The following is a 24213-nucleotide window of genomic DNA, read 5'->3' as shown; positions in this document are numbered from 1 at the left end:
TACATGCAATACACCATATAATACACTGCAATCATCATCATCATCATCATCTGCTAGGTTATAATACCCTGTTACACCCCTATCATCAGTGTCTTACCTCTATACTCTCAATAGTAATAAGGATGATGGTGTGCACAGTAAGTATGATACAGAGAATTACATATCAGAATCTATACAGCTGCCGCCATACTTCTTCTTCTCATACGTGTGCTATTGGCAGCAGTGAACATCTGAGTGAGAGTGCAGGGAAGACAGCAGAGTCTGATGAGAAAGAGATTGGATCTGTCTTTGCAGGGCTGTACCACACCTGTCACCCCTGTTAGTATATAAAATAATAAATAAGAGGGGCGTGGCCTGAGTCCATCCAGACGTGCTTTCTGGAGCTCTCCTCACTAAGTGGCTTCTTATCTACCCTACCTGATAGCTCTCAGCCGCCGCTGGGACCAAGACCCAATCTATTAATTCCACCACTCCTACTGCCCTAAAGCTACTCGCTCCGCGCACTGTTCATTACCGCAGCCTAGTGACGCCGCTGAAGCCACTGGCTGTATTCTGGGGCTAAGTGTGCCTAGTCTTTCCTGCACGCTCCGGCCACCTGACTTGGAGGCGCTTTTGGCTCAGGCGGGAGCACTTACTCTCCTGCTAACACAGGTGCGCAGCTCCCGTTACTACTGAGGACAGAAGGGTCTGCCCACAGTCACCGGAGCCCTGCGGTGATATTGGGAGGTGAGGTGGCTGCCATTTTGGATCCTGGTACCCGGCCATCGCATGCTTTGCCTTCTGCCTTCAATAATGTGTAAAATTGATATAAACTGCTAAATAAGTGTCCTGACGGTTGGACCGGGGTCACTACACTAAATTGAAGCATTTGCCTGGAGGTGAAACTACCTTCTATTTATATGGTACCACTATAATCTACTTCCTCTCAGTCTACATGCAGAGCCCAGTATCAAGTATCGTCTGAGTACAGCTCATTACACTCTGATTACAACCTCACAGTGTGTTATTTTGTGGATTTATCCACTGAATATATTTTGCCATTTGTGTCTCTCTGTGTCGAGAGCTTCACGTCTGTATCACGCTGACCTCTAGTGGAATTTATCGGTTATTACTGTGTTATTTGCGTTGCATTACATCATGTTTAAGCTTTGAGGTCTGATATCAGGGAGGTTGGCACTCGTACAGACTAAGATGAAAGAGATTGTTGTGTCTCACAAAGATCTGATCTCAGCTCATGACACCCTTCAGGAAGACCTGGTCTCTATTCGTGATAAAGTCATTGATTTAGAAGACTGGTCTCGGAGAAATAATATCAGAATAATGGGCGTTCCAGATTCTGTTACAAATGCTGAGCTTTATGATTATGCCACGGTCCTCTTGTCAGAAACTTTCACCGAAGGCTTCTGCTGCGGACCTTCTTATTGATAAGATCCATAGGCTCCCAAAGTCCAAACAGGCCCCTATCCAAGCTCCGAGGGACACTCTGCTTTCTTCATATTAAAGAACGTATCCTACAGGCTGCTTTGTCTTCCTCATCCACAGCTGAGTGCCTGGATAATATGCAGCTATTTCCGGATATTTCTCCTGTGACGCTGGCCAAAAGGCGTCTATTCCACCCAAGGGAATATACGTTATGGTAAGAACTTACCGTTGATATCAGTATTCTTCCTAAGTCCACAGGATCCACAAAATAACAATGGGATATGATGAAGCGACAGCCTCCCAGCTTGCAACGGGTCCCGTCCATATATCCCCGCCTCCTTGCTCAGGCAAATCAGTTGTATTCCAAAGCTCAAGGCTGGAGCATCATAGAGAGCCTTAATCAGGCGATAAGAACACACATGCACACCCTTCCGTACAAGAAGGAAGAGGCCAGTGAGTAAAAGGATCCTCAGATCAGGTGAGTCAGGGTGGGATCCCTATGGATCCTGTGGACTTACCATAACGTATATTTCTCTGGCAGGGTCCACAGTTATCCACAGGATAACAATGGGATTTCCCAAAGCAATTTAGTGAAGGGGACGCTCCAGACTGGAAAGGAGAATCCTTCGCCCGAATGCAGCATCCTGAGGCAAAGGTATCAAAGGCATAATGTCTAATGAATGTGTTAATGGAAGACCGTGTGGCTGCCTTACATATGTGTTCCGCTGAAGCACCACGTTGTGCTGCCCACGACGGACCTACCTTACGAGTAGAGTGAGCAGAGACACTAGCTGGATTAGGGAGATCAGCTTGAGAATATGCTTCTGAAATCGTCATTCTAAGCCACCTCGCTAGTGTTTGCTTGTCAGCAGGCCATCCTCTCTTGTGAAATCCGTAGAAAACAAAGAGAAAATCTGTCTTTCTGATGGCACTGGTACGATCCACGTTGATCCTTAAAGCCCTGACTACATCCAAAGATGCATCTCCCACAGAAAGACCTGGCCCTTGAAAAGTTGGTACAACAATTTCTTCCTTAAGGCGGAATTTAGTCACCACCTTAGCAAGATATCCAGATTTAGTTCTGAGAACCGTTCTATCTGGATGAAATATCAGAAAAGGAGAGCGACATAACAATGCCCCTAAATCTGAATCTCTTCTAGCTGAGGCAATAGCAAGTAGAAAGAGAACTTTAGCTGTCAACCATTTAAGATCCACTTTATTAAGTGGTTCAAATGAGGCAACTTGAAGGGCTTTCAGGACTAGACTTAAGTCCCAAGGCACTGTAGGAGGAACAAAAAAAGTTGAATGTGCAGCATTCCCTGGAAAAAAGTACGCACATCCTGTAAATTGGCAATTTTCTTTTGGAACCATACAGTCAATGCCAACACTTGCACTCTCAAGGAAGCCACCTTCAAACCTTTATCCATTACAGCCTGAAGGAATGCTAAGACCCTGGAAACTCTGAAAGCCTTAGGGTCCATTTTCAATTCACTGCACCAATGAATATAGGTTTTCCATATTCGGTGATAAATGCAAGCTGAGGAAGGTTTCCTTGCTCTGAGCATAGTCTGAATTACCTGTTGTGAGAATCCTCTTGACTTCAGGATAGATGTTTCAAGAGCCACGCCATCAAAGACAGTCGATCCAGATGTCTGTGATAACAAGGACCCTGCATCAGTAGATCTGGATGTTGAGGGAACAGAAGTGGAACACCCATCGACATACTCAGCAGATCTGTGTATCAATGTCTCCTGGGTCAAGCCGGAGCTATTAGTATCACGGCACTTTTCCCTTGCTTTATCTTTCTCACCACCATGGGTAATAGGGTGATTGAAGGAAACACATAAACCAGATGAAAGTCCCATGGGACCGACAGGGCATCCACAAAGATCGCTCTGGGATCCTTTGTTCTTGCCCCATAAGCAAAAACTTTGTTGTTCAGATGGGATGCAATGAGATCTATCTCTGGAAACCCCCACTTGTCTACTAGCGTCTGGAAGACCTCCGGGTGTAGAGACCATTCATTTTCCTGAATGGCGTGTCGACTGAGAAAGTCCGCTTCCCAGTTTAGGACTCCCAGTACGAACACTGTGGACAAGGCTGGATGATGAAGTTCTGCCCACTTTAGTATGTGACTTACCTCCTCCATCGCTTTCCGGCTTCGAGTTCCTCCCTGATGGTTGAGGTACGCTACTGCCGTTGCATTGCCTGAGCAGATCTGGACTGGTTTTCTCCGAAAAATGTCCTTTGCCTGAATCAGTGCCATATATATGGCCCAAAGTTCCAATATGTTTATTGGCAGGCAACTTTCTTCCCTGGTCCATTGCCCCTGAAAACACATTTCTGACACTGCTCCCCAGCCCTGAAGACTGGAATCTATCATCAGAATTTCCCAATCTGATATCCAAAGGGGTCTACCCTTGTCCAGATGGGATGTCTGTAGCCACCGGGCTAATGACCTTCTTACTTCTATTGTAAGAGACAGGGTCTGTGTTTTTATTGTCTGATGCAACCCATGCCATTTGGCAAGAATCAGAAGCTGCAGAGGCCTTGAGTGGAATTGTGAATACTCCACCATGTCGAACGTTGATACCATCAAACCCATCACCCGCATTGCTGCGTGAATGGATACCATTTCACTGTGTAACAAGTCCTGAATCCTTGAGTGAACCTTGGATATCTTGTTCAGATTTAAACTTACTCTCTGAAGACCTGAATCCAGTACCAGCCCCAAATGAGTCATCTGTTGTGACGGAACCAGAAACAATTTTTCCCAATTTATGAGCCACCCATGGTTCTGCAGACATGTTATTGTCTGTCGCAGATTACATAAGAGCAACTCCTGCATCTGTGTCAGGATTAAAAGATCAACGAGGTATGGAAAATATATTTTCTCATACGTCCTAGAGGATGCTAGGGTCATCATAGAACCATGGGGTATAGACGGGATCCGCAGGAGACATGGGAACTTTAAGACTTTGAAAGGGTGTGAACTGGCTCCTCCCTCTATGCCCCTCCTCCAGACTCGTTTTATAATTGTGCCCAGTGAGACTGGACGCACTGCAGGGAGCTCTACAGAGTTTCTCTGACAAGACTTATGTTAGGTTTTTTATGTTCAGGGAGGCTGGCAACAGACTCCCTGCTTCGTGGGACTTAGAGGAGAGGAGTATCACCCACTTCCAGTGAGCTCAAGGGCTCTGCTTCTGGCTACAGGACACCATTAGCTCCTGAGGGTGCTGATCGCTGGGTATGCCTAGATGCTCACACCCGCAGCCCGCCGTCACCCCCTTTCAGAGCCAGAAGTCAGAAGACAGGTGAGTAGATGAAGAAAAGAAGACTTCAGTGACGGCATTTATCTGAGGTACTGCAGCGTGCGGACGCTGCGCGCCAAGCTCCCACATGCAGCACTACAGGGTGCGCGGGGGGGGGGGGCGTCCTGGGCATCTAATAAATCCTCAGTGGACATCTGGCCAGAGGGGACATTAGTGCAGAGGTACTGTCCCAAAACCCCCGCCATTATAATCATACAAGAAGCGGTACTGAAGCGCCCCATTAAGGGGGCGAAGCTTCGTCCTCACAGCTCACTCGGCGCCATTTTCTCTCCATCAGGCTGCAGAGACGCTGGTCCTTCCTTCACACTGACAGGTATCAGGGCGTAAAACAGGGGGGGGGGGGGGGCACTGGCTAAATTTGGAGCAATATACTTTATATAAAAAGCGCTTATTTGGCGTTTATTGGGCGCTTCAGAACTGCTGATTGGACGCTGGGGTGTGAACTGGCAAATCCCCTCTGTGTCTCTCTGACAGGCTTTACTGTGGGTCTGTCCCCTATATGCCCGGTGTGTCTGTGGGTGTTTGGTGCACGTGTGTCGACATGTCTGAGGATGAAGGCTCTTCCCAGGAGGAGGCTGTATTAGGGACACAAACGGCTGCAGCAGTGACCCTGTCGGCACCGGCGACGTCGGATTGGATAAATGTGTTGAACACCTTGAATGCTAATGTGGCTCTTATTAGCAAGAGGCTAGATAAGTCTGAGTCTCAGACACAGGCATGGAAGAAATCTGCAGAAGATATGTTACTGCAAAGTCAGGTCCCCTCAGGGTCACAGAAACGTACACTGGCCCAATTGGCAGACACTGATATCGACACAGACACTGATTCCAGTGTCGACTATAGCGATTCCAGATTAGACCCAAAATTGGCATAAAGCATTCAGTACATAATTGTGGCTGTTAAAGGGGTATTACATATCACTGAGGACCGGCTGTCTCTGATAAAAGGGTCTGTATGTATAAGGAAAGGAAACCTGATGTAACGTTTCCTCCCTCTCATGAACTGAACACGCTATTTGAAAACCTCTGTGAAGCTCCTGACAAAAAGTTTGAGATTCCAAAAAGAATTACGGTAGCTTATCCGTTTCCCTCGGCGGATAGGGAAAAGTGGGAGTCACCCCCCACCGTGGACAAGGCCCTGTCACATTTGTCTAAAAAGGTGGCTCTTCCGTCACCTGCCACGGCGGCCCTTAAGGATCCTGCGGTTCGTAAACAAGAAACTACGTTAAAGTCCATTTATGCGACCACAGGTACGCTACTCAGACCTGTCATTGCGTCTGCGTGGGTAAGTAGTGCTATCGAAAAGTGGGCAGACAACTTGTCTTCTGATGTAGATACTCATGATGCTGGGTTATATCAAGGACTCTGCAGCCTACCTTAAGGAAGCTGCGAGAGATATTGGTCTTTTGGGATCTAAGGCCAATGCCACGGCAGTCTTAGCTAGACGAGTGTTGTGGATACACCAATGGAATGCTGATGCCGATTCCAAGAAAAGTATGGAATCTCTACCATATAAAGGTATGGCTTTATTTGGTGACGGCCTTGATAATTTACCGCGGGTAAGTCATGCTTTTTACCTTATGTTCCTCCACAACAAAAGAAAAAGCATCACTATCAGATGCAGTCCTTTCGGCCCAATAAATACAGGAAGGGCCGAGGTTCTTCCTTCCTTGCTACTAGAGGAAGGGGAAGAGGTAAATGATCACCAGCCTTGTCAGGCTCCCAGGAGCAGAAGTCCTCCCAGGCTTCTGCTAATTCAACCGCATGACGTTGGGGCTCATATGCGGGAGTCCGCACCGGTGGGGGCACGTCTCAAACTCTTCAGTCAGTTTTGGGTTCGTTCAGACCTAGACCCATGGGTTTTACAAATAGTATCCCAAGGGTAGAAGCTGGAGTTTCAAGACGTTCCCCCTCGCCGTTTTTTCAAATCGGCCTTACCAGCTTCTCTTCCGGACAGGGAGGTAGTTTGCGACGCAATACAAAAGTTGTGTCAAAATCAAGTTATCGTCAGGGTTCCCCTGTCACAACAGGGAGAAGGCTTTTATTCGAGCCTGTTTGTGGTCCCGAAGCCGGACGGTTTGGTCAGACCAATCCTAAACCTGAAATCCCTAAATTTCTACCTAAAGAAATTCAAATTGAAGATGGAGTCTCTCCGAGCAGTGATCTCCAGTCTGGAGGAAGGGGATTTTATGGTGTTGGTGGACATAAAACATGCCTACTTACATGTTCCCATTTATCCTCCGCATCAGGCTTACCTGATGTTTGCAATTCAGGATTGTCATTACCAATTTCAAACATTGCCGTTTGGTCTGTCCACGGCTCCGAGGATTTTCACCAAAGTGATGGCGGAGATGATGGTTCTCCTTCGCAAGCAAGGAGTCACGATTACCCCATACTTAGACGATCTCCTGATAAAGGCGAGATCCAGGGACCAGTTGGTGTAAAACGTTGCACTCTCCCTGACAGTTCTTCAGCAGCATGGTTGGCTCCTAAATTTGCCAAAATCCCAGTTGATTCCGATGACGCGGTTGTTTTTTTTGGGAATATTGGACACAGAACTACAGAGAGTCTTTCTTCCAGTGGACAAGGCTCTGGAACTTCAGAGTCTGGTCAAACAAATTCTGAAACCAGCAAGAATGTCAATCCATTAATGCATTCAGTTGCTGGGGAAGACGGTTGCGGCCTACGAGGCCATTCAGTTTCGCAGGTTCCATGCAGAGTGTTCCAGTGGGACCTGTTGGACAAGTGGTCCAGGTCCCACCTACACCGGAGGATAATCCTGTCTTCCAAGACCAGGATATCACTCCTGTGGTGGCTGCACAGCTCTCACCTCCTAGAGGGGAGCAGGTTCGGGATACAGGACTGGATCCTGGTGACCATGGATGCAAGCCTCCGAGGCTGGGGGGCAGTCACAATGGGAGAAAACTTCCAAGGAAGATGGTCAAGTCAGGAAACTTGTTTCCACATAAATGTTCTGGAGTTAAGGGCCTATTACAACAGGGGCCGTGCGTGTATCAGGACTTACCGCGCTTCGTTTGACGGCATGGCGGTTGAGCGCAAAATCCTAGCCTGTAAGGGTATTCCCAGTGAAGTAATTCCCACACTTATTCAGCCAGAAAAGGTAACGTCTAAACATTACCACCGTATTTGGAGAAAATATGTTTCTTGGTGTGAATCCAAGGGGGCTCCTATGGAATAGTTTCGACTAGGACGTTTTCCCCATTTTCTACAAGCAGGTGTGGATGCGGGCCTAAAATTGGGCTCAATTAAGGTACAGATTTCGGCCTTATCGGTTTTATTTCAGAAACAATTGGCCTCCCTTCCAGAAGTTCAGACTTTCGTAAAAGGAATGTTGCACATCCAACCTCCATTTGTGCCTCCAGTGGCACCATGGGATCTTAATGTGGTGTTGCAGTTCCTTCAATCACATTGATTTGAACCTTTACGGAAGGTGGAGTTGAAATTCCTCACTTGGAAAGTGGTCATCCTGTTGGCCTTGGCATCTGCAAGGCGGGTGTCTGAGTTAGCGGCCTTGTCTCACAAGAGCCCTTATTTGATCTTCCATGTAGATAGAGCTGAATTGAGGACACGTCAACAATTTCTACCGAAAGTGGTTTCCTCTTTCCACATGAACTAACCTATTGTGGTGCCTGTGGCTACTGACGCCTTCGCTGAGTCAAAATCTCTGGATGTGGTCAGAGCTTTGAAGATTTATTTTCGCCAGAACGGCTCAGATTAGGAAAACAGAGGCTCTGTTTGTCCTGTATGCTCCCAACAAGGTTGGGTGTCCTGCTTCCAAGCAGACCATTGCACGCTGGATCTGTAACACGATTCAGCATGCTCATTCCACGGCTGGATTGCCGTTACCGGAATCGGTGAAAGCCCATTCTACTAGAAAGATGGGCTCGTCCTGGGCGGCTGCCCGGGGGGTCTCGGCATTGCAACTTTGCCGAGCAGCTACTTGGTCTGAGTCAAACACATTTGCAAAGTTCTACAAGTTTGACACCTTGGCCGATGAAGACCTTCAGTTGTTCAATCGGTGCTGCAGAGTCATCCGCACTCTCCCGCCCGTTCTAGAGCTTTGGTATAACCCCATGTTTCTATGATGACCCCAGCATCCTCTAAGACGTATGAGAAATAGACGTTATGGCAAGAACTTACCGTTGATAACGTAATTTCTCTTATGTCCACAGGTATCCACAGGATAACATTGGGATATGCTGGAGCGACAGCGGAAATGGCACCAAACAGTCACAAGCTTTCTGGCCTCCCAGGATGCATCGGGGCTTCACCATATAATCCCGCCCACTCACTCAGTCAAATCAGTTCTTTCCACAGCGATTAGGCAGGAGCATCAGGTAGAAACCTATTTAGGCGATAAGAACACACACCCTTCCATACAAGAGGGAAGAGGTTTAATGATTGTCAAGATCCTCAAATCAGGTGCATCAAGGTGGGATCCCTGTGGATACCTGTGGATATAAGAGAAATTACGTTATCAACGGTAAGTTCTTACCATAATGTCTAATTCTCTGGCTGGGTCCACAGGTTATCCACAGGATAACATTGGGATTCCCAAAGCCAGTTTTAGTGGTGGGGACGCTCCTGATTACACAGGAGGACCTTTTGCGCGAAGTCTGCATCATGAGAGGCAAAAGTATCCAAGGCATAATGTTTGATGAATGTGTTTATGGAAGACCATGTGGCTGCCTTACAAATCTGTTCTGCTGAAGCACCCTGTTGTGCTGCCCATGAAGGACCTACCTTACGTGTAGAGTGAGCAGAGACATTAGCCGGAGTAGGGAGATCTGCATGAGAATAAGCTTCTGATATTACCATTCGGAGCCATCTTGCGAGCGTCTGTTTACTAGCAGGCCATCCTCTTCTATGAAATCCGTAGAGGATGAAGAGAGAATCTGTTTTTCTGATGGCACTAGTACGATCTATGTAGATTCTTAAAGCTCGGACTACATCCAGCGACGCTTCTCCCGCAGAAAGTCCCGATACCTGAAAAGCTGGGACTACAATCTCTTCATTAAGGTGAAACTTTGACACCACCTTCGGAAGATAACCAGATCTAGTTCTGAGAACTGCTCTGTCTGGAAAAAAATTTAGTAAAGGAGACTTACATGATAATGCTCCTAAATCTGACTCTCTTCTGGCTGACGCCATTGCCAATAGAAAAAGTACTTTAGCCGTTAACCATTTAAGATCTGCTCTCTTAAGTGGTTCAAACGGAGGTCCCTGGAGAAATTTAAGAACTAAATTCAAATCCCAGGGAGCTGCAGGAGGAACAAATGGAGGTTAAATATGTACCACTCCCTGAAAGAAAGTATGTACATCCTGTAAATCAGCAATCTTTCGCTGAAACCATACAGTTAACGCTGATACTTGAACTCTCAAGGAAGCTACTTTCAAACCTTTATCCAATCCTGCTTGAAGGAAATCCAAAATCCTGGATACTTTAAAAGATCTCGGATTCAAACTTCTTTCAGTACACCAATGAATATAGGCTTGCCATATTCTATGATACACACGAGCTGAAGAAGGCTTTCTTGCTCGGAGCATAGTTTGGATTACTTGTTTTGAAAATCCTATAGCTTTTAGGATAGAGGTTTCAACAGCCACGCCGTCAAAGACAGACGATCCAGATGACTGTGACAACAAGGACCCTGCATTAGCAGATCAGGACGTTGAGGGAGCAGTATTGGTGCTTCCACGGACATTCTCAGTAGATCTGTGTACCAATGCCTTCTTAGCCAAGCTGGAGCTATTAGAATTATTGCTCCCTGTGCTTGCTTTATTTTTCTCACTACTCTGGGTAACAGAGATATTGGAGGGAACAGATATGCCAGATTAAATTTCCATTCTACTGACAGTGCGTCTACAAGGACCGCTCCGGGATCCTTGGTTCTTGATCCGTACTTCAGAACTTTGTTGTTTAGACGAGACGCCATGAGGTCTATCTCTGGTAGACCCCATCTGTTCGCTATTGTCTGAAACACTTCTGGGTGTAATGCCCATTCGGTTTCCTGAATGGTGTGTCGACTGAGAAAATCCGCTTCCCAGTTCAGTACACCCGGGACAAACAGTGCTGACAATGCTGGGAGATTGAGTTCTGCTCATCTTAGAATGGGAGTTACTTCCTCCATCAATTTTTTGCTGTGAGTTCCTCCTTGATGATTGAGGTACGCAACTGCTGTCGCATTGTCTGAGCGAATCTGGACCGGTCTTCCTTGCAGACTGTCCTTTGCCTGAACTAGAGCCATATAAATGGCCCTTATTTCCAACAGATTTATTGGCAGGCGACTATCCCTTACGGTCCATTTTCCCTGGAACCAAAGGCTTCCGAGTACCACATCCCAGCCTTGCAGACTGGCATCTGTTTCAAGCTAGGGGAGAAAAAAGAAAGCTCTTGTGTGGGCGCACTCTTATCTATTTGTAATCACATAAAGTGATTATCCTCTTATAAATGCAATTTGCTAATAAAACATAATTTTATTAAGATATCCTTTAAGATCATTGTATTAGCCCATTATCAGGAATGTGCATGATCCAAGTAAATTACACTCTGGTGGGATTCAATTTATAAACAAAGTGTATGTAATAAAATGTTCTGGTCCTAACTCAGGCGATGAGTTTAAGAAAGGATGTAGATACTGCAAATCATACATCCATTTCAACCTGACCAGTACAGATAACCTGTATTAATGAGACCAATTAGGTGAATTGATTTGTGATTCTCTTATTAGTCAAAAAACAACTGGTGTCATTGACGTCACAGTATAAAGTTCATATTGTTATTGCAACTTCGCAGAATGGATGTGTATCACGGTATTGGGTCCTGGAGGAATCAGGACTAGTTCCTCTGCTGGTGGAAACACCTTGCCTCGGCCAAAAGTTAGTGAGGGATAGGGAAAAAATTGGTGATGCTGCCCTCAGCATGTTAGAGGAACTCTATATGGAATCTACTGGTAATGAATTACCGACATCCAGACCTAAGTGTAAACCTAAATCGTCCTTTTTTCCCCCAGACCACAATAGTCCTGAAATTCGAGTATTTATGAATCTGGTCTCTAAAGAATTCGACAATATATACGATCAGACCAAAAAGGGCATACATCGTTTTCCCTCTAATCTAAAGTTCAATGAGAGGCGGGCATTACAAGAACTCCAAGGTTGGAAAGACGTTATCATCAAACCCTCGGATAAGGGGGGCAATGTGGTTATTTGGCCACAGGACATGTATATCATGGAAGCCCGACGCCAACTTAATAATACCACTTGTTATAGGAAGCTGTTCAACAATCCCACCTCTGATTTTCTTCAATTATACAATAAGATAATACAGGATGCGGCTGTACAAGGTACTATCACGCCACAAGAATCTAAATATCTGACAGTTTCAAATCCTAGAACACCTACGTTTTACCTGCTACCCAAAATACACAAAGATGCAGCACGACCCCCAGGAAGACCAATTATGTCAGGCAATGGGGGTCTTTTGGAACAGCCCAGCCGGTTCCTGGATTTACACCTTCGGGAACATGTACTCTCTCTACCTTCTTATCTACGGGATACTGCAGACCTTTTGAAAAAAATTCATGACATACATTTCGAAAATAATTTTCTATTGGTGACCCTCGATGTGGAGGCATTATATACTAGTATTAGTCATCAACACGGCCTCACAGCAGTCAAGTTCTTCCTGGACCAGGAGGGAGAAAGTAACTTCTCTAATTTTCTGCAACAATTGCTGCATTTTGTTTTAGCCAAAAACTATTTTGTGTTCAAAGATCAATTTTTCCTACAAATAAGAGGGACAGCAATGGGCGCAGCTTGTGCGCCCACATACGCTAATCTCTTCTTAGGATGGTGGGAACATTTTTTCGTCTTTAACTCCGCTAACGACAAATATACCATACATGTCGTCATGTGGCTCCGATACATCGACGACATTTTCATTATTTGGAATGGCGAAAGAGAATTACTAGTTGAATTCATCAAAATATTGAACACCAATGATTTGAACATCCTGCTCACGCACACCATCAGCCCAGAGACTGTCCCTTTCCTCAATTTAAATATTTATAAATCTGACACGGGATACCTGGCCACTGAATTATATTGCAAGGAAACGGCAACTAATAGTCTCCTTTTCCAGACGAGCTCTCACTTCCCCCCAACCATCGAAAATATTCCCAAGGGGGAATATCTGAGACTGAGAAGGAACTGTTCAGAAGACCCAGTATTCAAGAAAAAAAGTTGGGAACTGACAAAACGCCTCCAAGCCAGGGGATATAGTAAACGATCTCTTAACCGTGCCTATTCAGCCACCAAGAAGATTAAAAGAGAAGATCTTATCTTTGGAAATTGGCACCTTTTGCCCAGAATGGAAAATGCTAAGGAACATCGTATCCAAACACCTACCAATACTACAATTAGATCCTGATCTCGCACCATTTGTACAAGCCCCAGTCCAGATGAGCTGGCGCAGGGCCAAGAATATTAAAGACCACTTGGTCCATAGCCATTTTGTGACCTCTACTCCTAAGAAACCAATTACAACAGGCTCTTTTCCCTGTGGCCATTGCAAATTATGCCCACAAATTTCACCTAACAAGACGGTCATGGATAGACACGGACAATCAATTAGAATACAGCACTTCTTCAACTGCAACTCACAATCAGTCATCTACTGTCTAACCTGCAGCTGTGACCTAAAATATATAGGCATGACCACCAGGAAACTTAAAGAGAGAATCCTAGAACACATGGGAAATATTAGAAATGCCCAACAAGACATTACCCGAATGAAACAACTTACCTCGGTCGCTAAACACTTCCACATGGTCCACAAAGGATCACCTAAGGATCTGAAAGTTTTCGGCCTGGATTCTATTAAATTGGGAATTCGCGGAGGAGATATCACTCATGAATTATTAAAGCGAGAAAGTGAATGGATCTTCCGTTTGGGCACTTTGAAGCCATCAGGACTCAACGAAAACATTAACTTTGGTGCCTTCTTATAAACCTTCTGCCTGGGCATTTTTGAAGCCAACAGTAATCAAACCAAAACCAAATATCAACCTGATGCCTTCATATCACATATTTGCTAAATCCAAAATTTTATTTTCTCCCTTGTCTTAACCAAAAAATCTTACCCACTTATTCATTTCTTCACATTTCACACACCCCCCCTAAACCAAAACAACAAACACCCCCCCCCGCCCCCTCTTTTTCACCAATTCATCTTACGCCCCCCTTTCACCTCATTCACCAACGCCATTTTACCAACTCACGTTTCCCCAGGTCCATTCTCACTATATCCTCCATCTCAGCACAACAACACAGTACACCTCAAATTCATCTTACCTCCCCTCACTCATCTTTTCAACTACATCATATTTCCCACATTAATCACCAGCTAATACCAATCTCCACACCCCATAATGGCATCACATAACACTCCCACATATCACCTCTCATCACTCCCATCCTGTATAACACATCTTTTCCATTGGCTTTCATCACATTTCACTATCTCTTTACTTTCTGTTGTTTTTTTTTCTGTTGAATAAATCTATTTTATTTATTAATTAATTTATCATTTCACCTTATTTTATTTAATTTATTTGATTTTATTTCATTCCATCACCGCAATTTATGCTGTCTATTTATATTAATATTCATATATATTTTCCCTATCATTATCAGATATAATTTATTTATTAATTCTCCACCATAATCATTTCCATCTAATCGCCTCCATGGTCATTTTATTTTTCCAGACCCAACAACAATTCTTTCACACTAAGGCAGCCGCTGTTTACAGCTCATCATAATGCAGCAACCCATCAACATTCCACGGTCTTATCCCGTAACTTAATGCGCCCGCTAATCCTTTATTTTGCCACAATGTATAACCAGGGCATACTTGCCCGGCTCCAACATGGCGCAAGTACCATCTGCCTTCTCTAGGTGTTTCCCTTTATTGGAACCAGCAGTCATCATTTTTTACGCCGAACTAAGGGCATATTTGCCCTCTTCTAAAATGGTGCACACGGAATCAGTTCATCAGCAACGCCCTCTATTGTGGACAATCCCGGCCGCCGTCACCAGCGGCTCTCCACTCAATCACAGCTGATGCGGTACACCCGCAAAGCTCTATCCCCATTGGTCCTAACCTCTAAAATACGGTAATTTTAACCGCCAGCTTACTCTCACAGACAGACCCAGGAAGTGAGCAAGCCCTAAAACGGGTGAAACGCGTTTTCCAGTGGGTCCATCTCGGTGGGATTCCTCCATCCAGCTACATCTGTTCATGGTTCTAACCACAAAACGGGATTCTTAATGCAGCTACATTGGTACTAACAGGTTCCTGGTTTCCTTATTGAAAAAACGGCACCCTATCCCTGAATGCTTTCAGGTCAGGTACTTCTTGCATGCAAAGTATAAAAGCCTGTTTTCCTTGATCATAGCTTATATCAGCCTATTTTAGTCAGGATCCAGTGATTCCTTCCGGTAGCCGCTACAATCACCTTTTGCCAACCTCTGCTATTTTTGCATTCTCTGGTGCAATATCATGGAGATTCAGTTGTATGATCAGCATTAGCAGTTTATATCATTCTGTTATTTTCTCCTATGACCCGAGTGTTTTTCCTTTAGTTCTACTATGAGCAATTTCACATAACTGTAGAATCCTCTGCACCAACAGATACTCTGCATCTGCTATTACAGTATTCTCTCTGGTGCAATATCACAGAGATCTATGTACATGACCAGTACCAGCAATTAATATCAAATTGTTATTTTTCTTGACCAAAGTGTTTCTCCTTAAAAGTCTAAATGTGAGCAATTTCATTTATGTTCTGATTCCTCTGCACCAATAGATACCTTGCATTTTTATCTTAAGTGCACTTCTATTCAGATCACAATTTCTGATATAACTGGTACTCCCCCCACTCAGTTATAGCATTAACTTATATTAATTTATTAACCCAGCTTTATCCTTCCATATTTCTTTTCCGTGGACTCTCATTCATGATCCAGGAACTCAATACCACTACAGTGGGATTTGATGTTTCCTGCCTAACATGAAAAGCAGATCCACACTTTAACTCTGTGACCAAAACCAGTCACCCTCCCTATTCTAGGTGCACTCTCATTGGAGTCTGACCCACCTTTTTCTACTATCAAACCACACCGCCAATGCCCGATCTTGTCCGATCTTGGAAGCTAAACGGTGTTGGGCTGGGCTAGTACCTGAGGAGGAGACTCACAGGGAATATCCAGTGTTGTAGATCAACAATCATTTCACATGATGTGCGGTATGTGACTTCAACAGCAGCATCACCAATTTTTTCCCTATCCCTCACTAACTTTTGGCCGAGGCAAGGTGTTTCCACCAGCAGAGGAACTAGTCCTGATTCCTCCAGGACCCAATACCGTGATACACATCCATTCTGCGAAGTTGCAATAACAATATGAACTTTATACTGTGACGTCAATGACACCAGTTGTTTTTTGACTAATAAGAGAATCACAAATCAATTCACCTAATTGGTCTCATTAATACAGGTTATCTGTACTGGTCAGGTTGAAATGGATGTATGATTTGCAGTATCTACATCCTTTCTTAAACTCATCGCCTGAGTTAGGACCAGAACATTTTATTACATACACTTTGTTTATAAATTGAATCCCACCAGAGTGTAATTTACTTGGATCATGCACATTCCTGATAATGGGCTAATACAATGATCTTAAAGGATATATTAATAAAATTATGTTTTATTAGCAAATTGCATTTATAAGAGGATAATCACTTTATGTGATTACAAATAGATAAGAGTGCGCCCACACAAGAGCTTTCTTTTTTCTCCCCTAGCTTGAAATACTTTGTTTCTGGCTCTGGGCGCACCACCAAACCGGACACAGAAATTGGGATTTCCCTATATAATTGTCCAATTTTGGTTCCAACTGATTAAAATGGTATTAATTATATACCAGTGCCGGGTCGCTCCTCTCTTTGTTCCAGACTGGCATCTGTTGTCAGGACTTGCCACTCTTTTATCCAAAAGGGTCTCCCCTTGTTTAAATGGTCTGTCTGTAGCCACCACGCTAGAGACCTTTTTACATTTACTGGAATCTTTATCATCTGCTCTTTTATCGTCTGATGATTTCCGTTCCATTTGGTCAGAATAAGGTGCTGTAATGGTCTGGAGTGGAATTGCGTATATTCCACTATGTCGAAGGTTGATACCATCAGACCCAACAGTGGCATTGATGCATGGACTGACATTGTCTGGGTGTGCAACGCTTCCTGAGTCATGAACTGCACCTTGACCATCTTTTTCTCTGGTAAGAAAACTCTCTGTAGGTCTGAATCCAATATGGCCCCCAAATGAACCATCCGCTGTGACGGATTCAGAGACGACTTTTCCCAATTTATGAGCCACCCATGTCTCTGTAGACAAACTATTGTCTGTTGAAGATGGCTCAAAAGTAAATCTTGCGAATGTGCTAAGATTAACAGGTCGTCGAGGTATGGGAATATTCTTATCCCCTGTTTGCGCAGACAAGCTGCCATAACCACCATGATCTTGGTAAACACCCTGGGTGCTGTTGCTAGCCTGAAGGGCAGAGCTTGGAACTGAAAATGTTCCTTGAGGATGGCAAACCTGAGGTAACACTGATGAGACCTTGCTATAGGCACATGTAGGTAAGCATCCCGTACACCCAGAGATACCATGTAATTTCCCGGTTCCATGGCCAACATTATGGAGCGCAACGTCTCCATGTGGAACTTCGGGATCCAAATGTATTTGTTTAACATTTTTAAATTGAGAATTGGTCGATATGACCCATTTGGCTTCTGGATCAGAAATAGATTGGAGTAAAACCACTGTCCCCTTTGTGATGGAGGTTCTGGGACAATCACACCAGACTGCAGTCATTTTTGGACTGCTTCTTGCAGGGCATTGGCCTTCGACTCTATACGAGACGGGCTGGTGCAAAAATTTTTTGAGGAGGCTGCCTCCTGAATGGGAACCCATACCCCTGAAATACCACCTTCTGCACCCAAGCACCTGTTGTTGACTGTTGCCATATGTGTGCAAAATGAAGGAGTCGGCCCCCAACCCTGGAATCCTCTAGGCGGAGGCCTGTCTCTTCAGGCTGATGGTTTCTGTTCAGGCTTGGAAGCTGGCTTTTTGCTAGCCCACTGCTTCCTACCCCTGGTTTTGAACTGGGGTTGCTTAGACTCCTCTTTAGCTTTCGCTTTACTTTGCCAATGAAATGAGCAAAACTTTAAACCCTTGGACTTAGGGTTATAAATAGCCGGAAATCTGGCCTTCTTTGATTCAGCCTCTGATTCTAGGATATCAGAAAATGGTTTCCCAAACAATATATTACCAACGAAAGGCAATGCTTCCAATTCTTTCTTGGATTCCGCATCTGCTTTCCAGGTACGTAGCCAAACTGCTTTGCGAGCGGCTACTGTCAAGGCTGAAGCTTTAGAAGCAACTGTACCCATATCAATTGCTGCTTGTTCTAAGTATTGGGCAGATTGTCTCAAACGGCTTAAAAGGTACTCTTGCTCCGAAGTAGGAGAAGAGATGTCATTTCTAGTTCCTCTATCCATTCGCCCATTGCCTTTGCTACCCAGGCTGAAGCCATAGCAGGTCTTACCACTGCTCCTACTAGAGAAAATAAATTTTTCAAAAAACTATCTACCCTTCTGTCTGTGACTTCATTTAGCGAGGTAGATGACAGTGGTCAAGCAGATTTATGGACAATCACAGAACATGTGCATCTACTTTTGGAGGAACTTCTCTTTTCGAACAATCCGCAGCTGAAAATGGATAATAAGAATTCCATCTTTTCGGAATCTTATATTTCTTACTGGGCGTCGACCAAGACTCTCCATGATTTGTGTCAGTTCATCTGACGCTGGGAATTCAGTTTTCACTGATTTTGTTTGTTTAAACACAGGTGCTTTAGATGTTAACACTGTTTTAGCTGGCTCTTCCAAAGAGAGAACAGTCTTCACAGCATCAATAAGTTCAGCTACATCCTCTGAACTAAAACTCTGCGACTGATCATCATACGGTGTATTTGAATCTACTGTATCATCATCTGTTGTATCATCTTATGTAGTCTGCCACATAGACGCATCTGTCTTAATCTTACCTTTCCCTTGGTTGCTTGTAGAGGCTACTGGAACCAAGCCGTAGGAAGGGAGCTGCATGTATGGGTTCATAGTGTAACCTAACCCTTGAGGTGGTGCTACCGGAGCTAACCTGTCCGCTATAGTCTTTGCGACCATATTCCATGGTGGCTCTGTTGGTGGTTGAACTAACTCCTGTTTTTTACTTCGCTGAAAAGCAAAACAGTTCGCACACAAGCCCTCATAAGTGACTAATTGATCCACATCAATTAACCCTGTCTTACAAGATAAGCATGTTAGGGATGTAGGAGTGCTTGATAAATTCTCCTCATCACTTTTGCTGCTCACAGACATGGTAATAATCTGTTATTGACTACACAATTTTGTGACTGAACCACACCCTATAATCAGTATATAGAGGTGAGATCAATCTGACCACAGTGCACCTGATTTGAGGGTCAGAACAGGACTGACATTACACAGAAAAGTCAGCACACATACTAGCAGTCAGTCACATGTTAAAGCATTAGACATTGTCATATGAGAATACAACCTCCATAACAACTTATACATAAGTAGGAAAATTGTACTTCTGTTTCTAACTGGTTCTTTTCCAACATAACATGCAGAAAACACAGTAATATACAGGTCTCATATGCAATAGGTACTAAAAATTAACAATGCATACTAAGAAGTAGAGAGAATTTTTAGTACTGTATACTCTGCCTCCGGAGAGCGGGATACAGGGAGACTCACCACACTTCCATATCCAAGCAAATACGCTCGTAAGACGCTGAGTGGATTCAGACGCTACTGATGTACACTACCGCACTTATATAACTAATAACGGACACAGTCGCTCCTGCGGACACGGACGCTCAGTGACTTCCACGTGTATGCAGACGCTAAGGCCTGCGACTAGCTCTAAGCGGGATCTCTAGTGTACACAACCGCAGCGTCTAAGCTGCGACCGAGTACCCTCGTGGTAGCGTCTGAGCCGGAAGTGAGGTCATTCAGTTCATGAAACGAGAGACGCGCGGAAACTGGCCATGAACTCGGAGGAGGGGCGGCCAGGAGAGCGTCTGAATCTCCCCGTTGACTTAAACTCTAAGGATCGCGGCCTCTACCTAGTCCTGGCGCCTATGATCCCTAGAGCGTAGCGCTGTCGCACTCAAGATGTTCGGCTCATCAACACACTATTTGTAGTCTCCACCAAATTCAGCGTAGCGGTGTCCTGACCCCTCTAGTAAGAGAAAGTCCATAGACTCACCATCTCCCCATGCTCCGGCCACAGCCTGGTTACGTCTGCTGGACCTGCTAGAACATCCGACACAGACGCCCGTCGAGACAGCATTAATACCCGAAGGTATGCGTTGTTGCGACCCGGTGAGGAGTTGTTGGAGCGACTCTTTCTAGCATGCGTTTAAGACGCTATTAACAAGTAAGTCTATAAAAATTAAATAATAAAAGCTTGAGGCTATTCTCACAGCAGCTCTGTGACCATGAGGCTTCCTGCCGCACCAAGCAAAAAACTGATCTGACTGAGTCAGTGGGTGGGACTATATGGTGAAGGCCCCGATGCATCCTGGGAGGCCAGAAAGATTGTGACCGCGTTGGTGCCATTTCCGCTGTCCCTCAACCATATCCCAATGTTATCCTGTGGATAATCCTGTGGACCCAGCCAGAGAAAGTCACAGTTTGTACAATGCAGAGGTTATTACTGACAATAATACTGCACTGGACTAGTTTATATTGCTAAATAGTCAATAGATATAACACTACACAGTAAGAACTGGATGTATATCACAGGGTAATTGTACTATAAAACCCTGACTAAATGCACTCTCTTTCTTAACTATCATGGTCTAAAAAGGCAGGTAGAATACTTAAGTGTCATGTAAAGTCACAGCGCTGACAACCAGGCGGCTTTACATAGGAGGATTTGCCCAAGCAGTCCCAGGAACAGTGAGCTGAGGGATAATGGCGCCGCAGACACTGATAGGGAGTGAGGAAAAGACAGAGATGCAGCTCCAGGGTGGGAACACTTGCTGGAAATGGCGACCTAGGGCTGGGGGAGGGCCTTCAGGTCTAAGCCTTATCCCCTCTGCTGGCAAAACCACCGGGTACTGTGGGCGATATAAAAACCGGTTTAGAGAGAAAACCTGACCTGCGCCCATGCCCTGGTGATCTAGTGGGATCGCCTGTACTGCCAAAGTGTCCACCGCCAGTGCGCACGGCCCGCCTCCCACTGACCGCGCCGAATCGCGATAAAGACAGGGTCCCACAAGCGGGATCCACTTACCACCTCCCGAAGCGCGGCCACGTGATCCTGGAGAGCCCCAGCCGTGTGTGTCTAACGTGAAGAAAACCGGAGCCTCCGCTGTAGGTACCCGGCAACCAGGGCTCGGGAGTGTACAGCGCCGCTGGGGAGAGCTGGAGCTGCAGCTGCAGCAGTGAATGTCACAAGACATTTACCACCGCTGCTGCCCTTGAAGTCTTCACTTTATACTTCATAAAAAGCTTTTCTTGGGGCTGCTTGGAGCAGCCCCTCTGTTAAGTGCCTGCTTACTGCAGCACCAACTTACAAAACTGAGCTCCTGTGCAGGGAGGCGCGGTGATATAGGAGGCGGTGCTGTGCATTCTGGGAACAGTCAAAGCTTTGAGCCTGTTGGTGCCTCGGATCAAGAGCTTACTCTACACCCCATTGTCCAATCCTTGTGGAGCCCAGTGTACCCCGCAGCTGAAATCCTGTTTTCTCATAAATCCTAGAGGATGCTGGGGTCCACTTCATGACCATGAGGTTTATACCAAAGCTCCAGTATGGGCGGGAGAGTGCGGATGACCCTGCAGCACCGATTGACCGAACTTGAGGTCTTCATCGGCCAAGGTGTCAAACTTGTAGAATTTAGCAAATGTGTTTGACCCTGACCAAGTAGCTGCTCGACAAAGTTGCAATGCCGAGACCCCCCAGGCAGCCGCCCAGGAGGAGCCCACCTTCCTAGTAGAATGGGCCTTCACTGACTTCGGTAACGGCAATCCAGCCGTAGAATGAGCTTGCTGAATCGTACCTCTGATCCAGCGTGCAATAGTCTGCTTGGAAGCAGGACACCCAATTTTGTTGGGAGCATACAGGACAAAGACTCTGTTTTCCGTATTCTAGCTGTTCTAGCGACATAAATCTTCAAAGCCCTAACCACATCTAGATACTTTGACTCAGTGAATGTTTCAGGAATTACTGGCACCACAATAGGTTGGTTTATGTGGAAAGATGAAACCACCTTTGGAAGAAAATGTTGACGAGTTCTCAACTCTGCCCTATCTTCATGGAAGATCAGGTAAGGGCTCTTGTGAGATAAGGCCCCCAATTCAGACACCCGCCTTGCAGATGCCAATGACAAAAGCATCACCACTTTCCAAATTAGAAACTTCTACTCTACCTCTTGTAGAGGCTCAAACCAATCCGATTGAAGGAACTGCAACACCACATTAAGGTCCCATGGTGCCACTGGAGGCACAAATGGAGGCTGGATGTGCAGAACCCCTTTCATGAAGGTCTGAACCTCTGGAAGAGAGGCCAATTGTTTTTGGAAGAACACTGACAAGGCCGAAATCTGGACCTTGATTGATCGCATTCGGAGGCCCGCCTCCACACCAACCTGCAGAAAATGGAGAAAACGTCCCAACTGAAACTCTTCCATAGGAGCCTTCTTGGATTCACACCAAGATACATATTTTCTCCAAATACGGTGGTAATGTTTCAACGTTACTCCTTTCCTGGCCTGAATAAGAGTGGGGATGACTTCCTTGGGAATACCATTTCGGGCTAGGATTCGCCGCTCAACAGCCATGCCGTCAAACGTAGCCGCGGTAAGTCTTGATACACGCACGGCCCCTGCTGTAACAGGTCCTCGCGAAGAGGAAGAGGATCTTCTATAAGCTACTCCTGAAGATCTGGGCACCAAGCCCTCCTTGACCAGTCTGGGGCAATGAAGATTGCGCGAACTCCTGTTCTTCTAATGATCCTGAGCCCTTTTGGGATCAGCGGAAGTGGAGGGAAGACATACACTGACCGGAAAACTCACTGGGCCACTAGCGCATCCACCGCTAATGCTTGAGGTTCTCTCGACCTGGAACAATATCTCTGAAGCTTCTTGTTGAAACGAGATGCCATCATGTCTACTTGAGGAACTCCCCAAAGACTTGTCACCTCTGCGAAGACTTCTTGGTGGAGGCCCCACTCTCCTGGATGGAGATCATGTCTGCTGAGGAAGTCTGCTTCCCAGTTGTCTACTCCCGGAATGAAAATTGCTGACAGAGCCTTTAGATGTCTTTCTGCCCAGAGGAGGATCTTCGTCACCTCTGCCATTGCCGCTCTGCTTTTCGTTACACCCTGCCTGTTTATGTACGCGACTGCTGTTACATTGTCCGACTGGATCTGCATGGGATGATCTTGAAGATGTACCGCTTGTTGAAAGCCGTTGTAAATGGCTCTCAATTCCAGCACGTTTATGTGAAGGCAGGCTTCCTGACTAGACCATTTCCCTTGGAAGCTTTTTCCCTGAGTGACAGCTCCCCAGCCTCGGAGACTTGCATCCGTGGTCACCAGGAGCCAGTCCTGAATCCCGAATCTGCGTATCTCCAGTAGGTGAGAGCTGTGTAACCACCACAGGAGTGAAATCCTAGCTTTTGACGACAGGATTATCTTTCGGTGCATGTGTAGGTGGGAACCCGACCACTTGTCCAACAGGTCCTACTGGAAAACTCTGGCATGGAACCTGCCAAACTGTATGGCCTCGTATGCCGCCACCATTTTCCCCAACAACCGAATGCACTGATGGATCGACACACTTGTTTCGAAATGGCTTTCTACGTAATCTCCTGTTGTACTGTCATACTAACCTACAGTTTCTTAGGTCTATAAATTGCAGACGTTATAGAGAATGAAGATACACAGACATTTTCACCAGAGAATTTTAGTATCATTTAATTTTTCTCCAGACGAAAGATCCGCTATAAATGGGAGATTAACTAGGCTTTTTTAGTGATCACCTGCTGCCCAGGGGCCTGACCGGATCGTTCCTCTAGCCAGGGGCAAAACCGGACCGTTCCTCCTGCCAGGGGCAAAACCGGACCCCATGCTCTAGCCCAGAGGCAAAACCATAATGATCCTCTAGCCAGGGGCAAAACCGGACCGTTCCTCTAGCCAGGGGCAAAACCGGACCGATGCTCTAGCCCAGGGGCTAAACCAGAACGATCCTCTAGCCCAGGGGCAAAACCAGACCGATCCTCT

At 45.6% G+C, this 24213-nt stretch overlaps 2 protein-coding genes and 1 pseudogene across 2 annotated transcripts in view; 2 read left to right on the top strand and 1 right to left on the bottom strand.

The window, feature by feature from the left end:
• Positions 1–24213, top strand: part of LOC134983913 (oocyte zinc finger protein XlCOF6-like) — a 127435-nt gene that overhangs the window by 47018 nt on the left and 56204 nt on the right. The gene's annotated exons all lie outside the window — the stretch shown is intronic.
• Positions 1–24213, bottom strand: part of LOC134983908 (zinc finger protein 420-like) — a 37312-nt gene that overhangs the window by 2797 nt on the left and 10302 nt on the right. The gene's annotated exons all lie outside the window — the stretch shown is intronic.
• Positions 15941–16059, top strand: LOC134983929 (5S ribosomal RNA; annotated as a pseudogene).

This window comes from Pseudophryne corroboree (assembly GCF_028390025.1).
Source record: "Pseudophryne corroboree isolate aPseCor3 chromosome 3 unlocalized genomic scaffold, aPseCor3.hap2 SUPER_3_unloc_29, whole genome shotgun sequence".
NCBI classification, from domain to species: domain Eukaryota; kingdom Metazoa; phylum Chordata; class Amphibia; order Anura; family Myobatrachidae; genus Pseudophryne; species Pseudophryne corroboree.
Note: the sequence above shows the minus strand (reverse complement) of the source record. Positions and strands in the feature narration are given on the sequence as shown.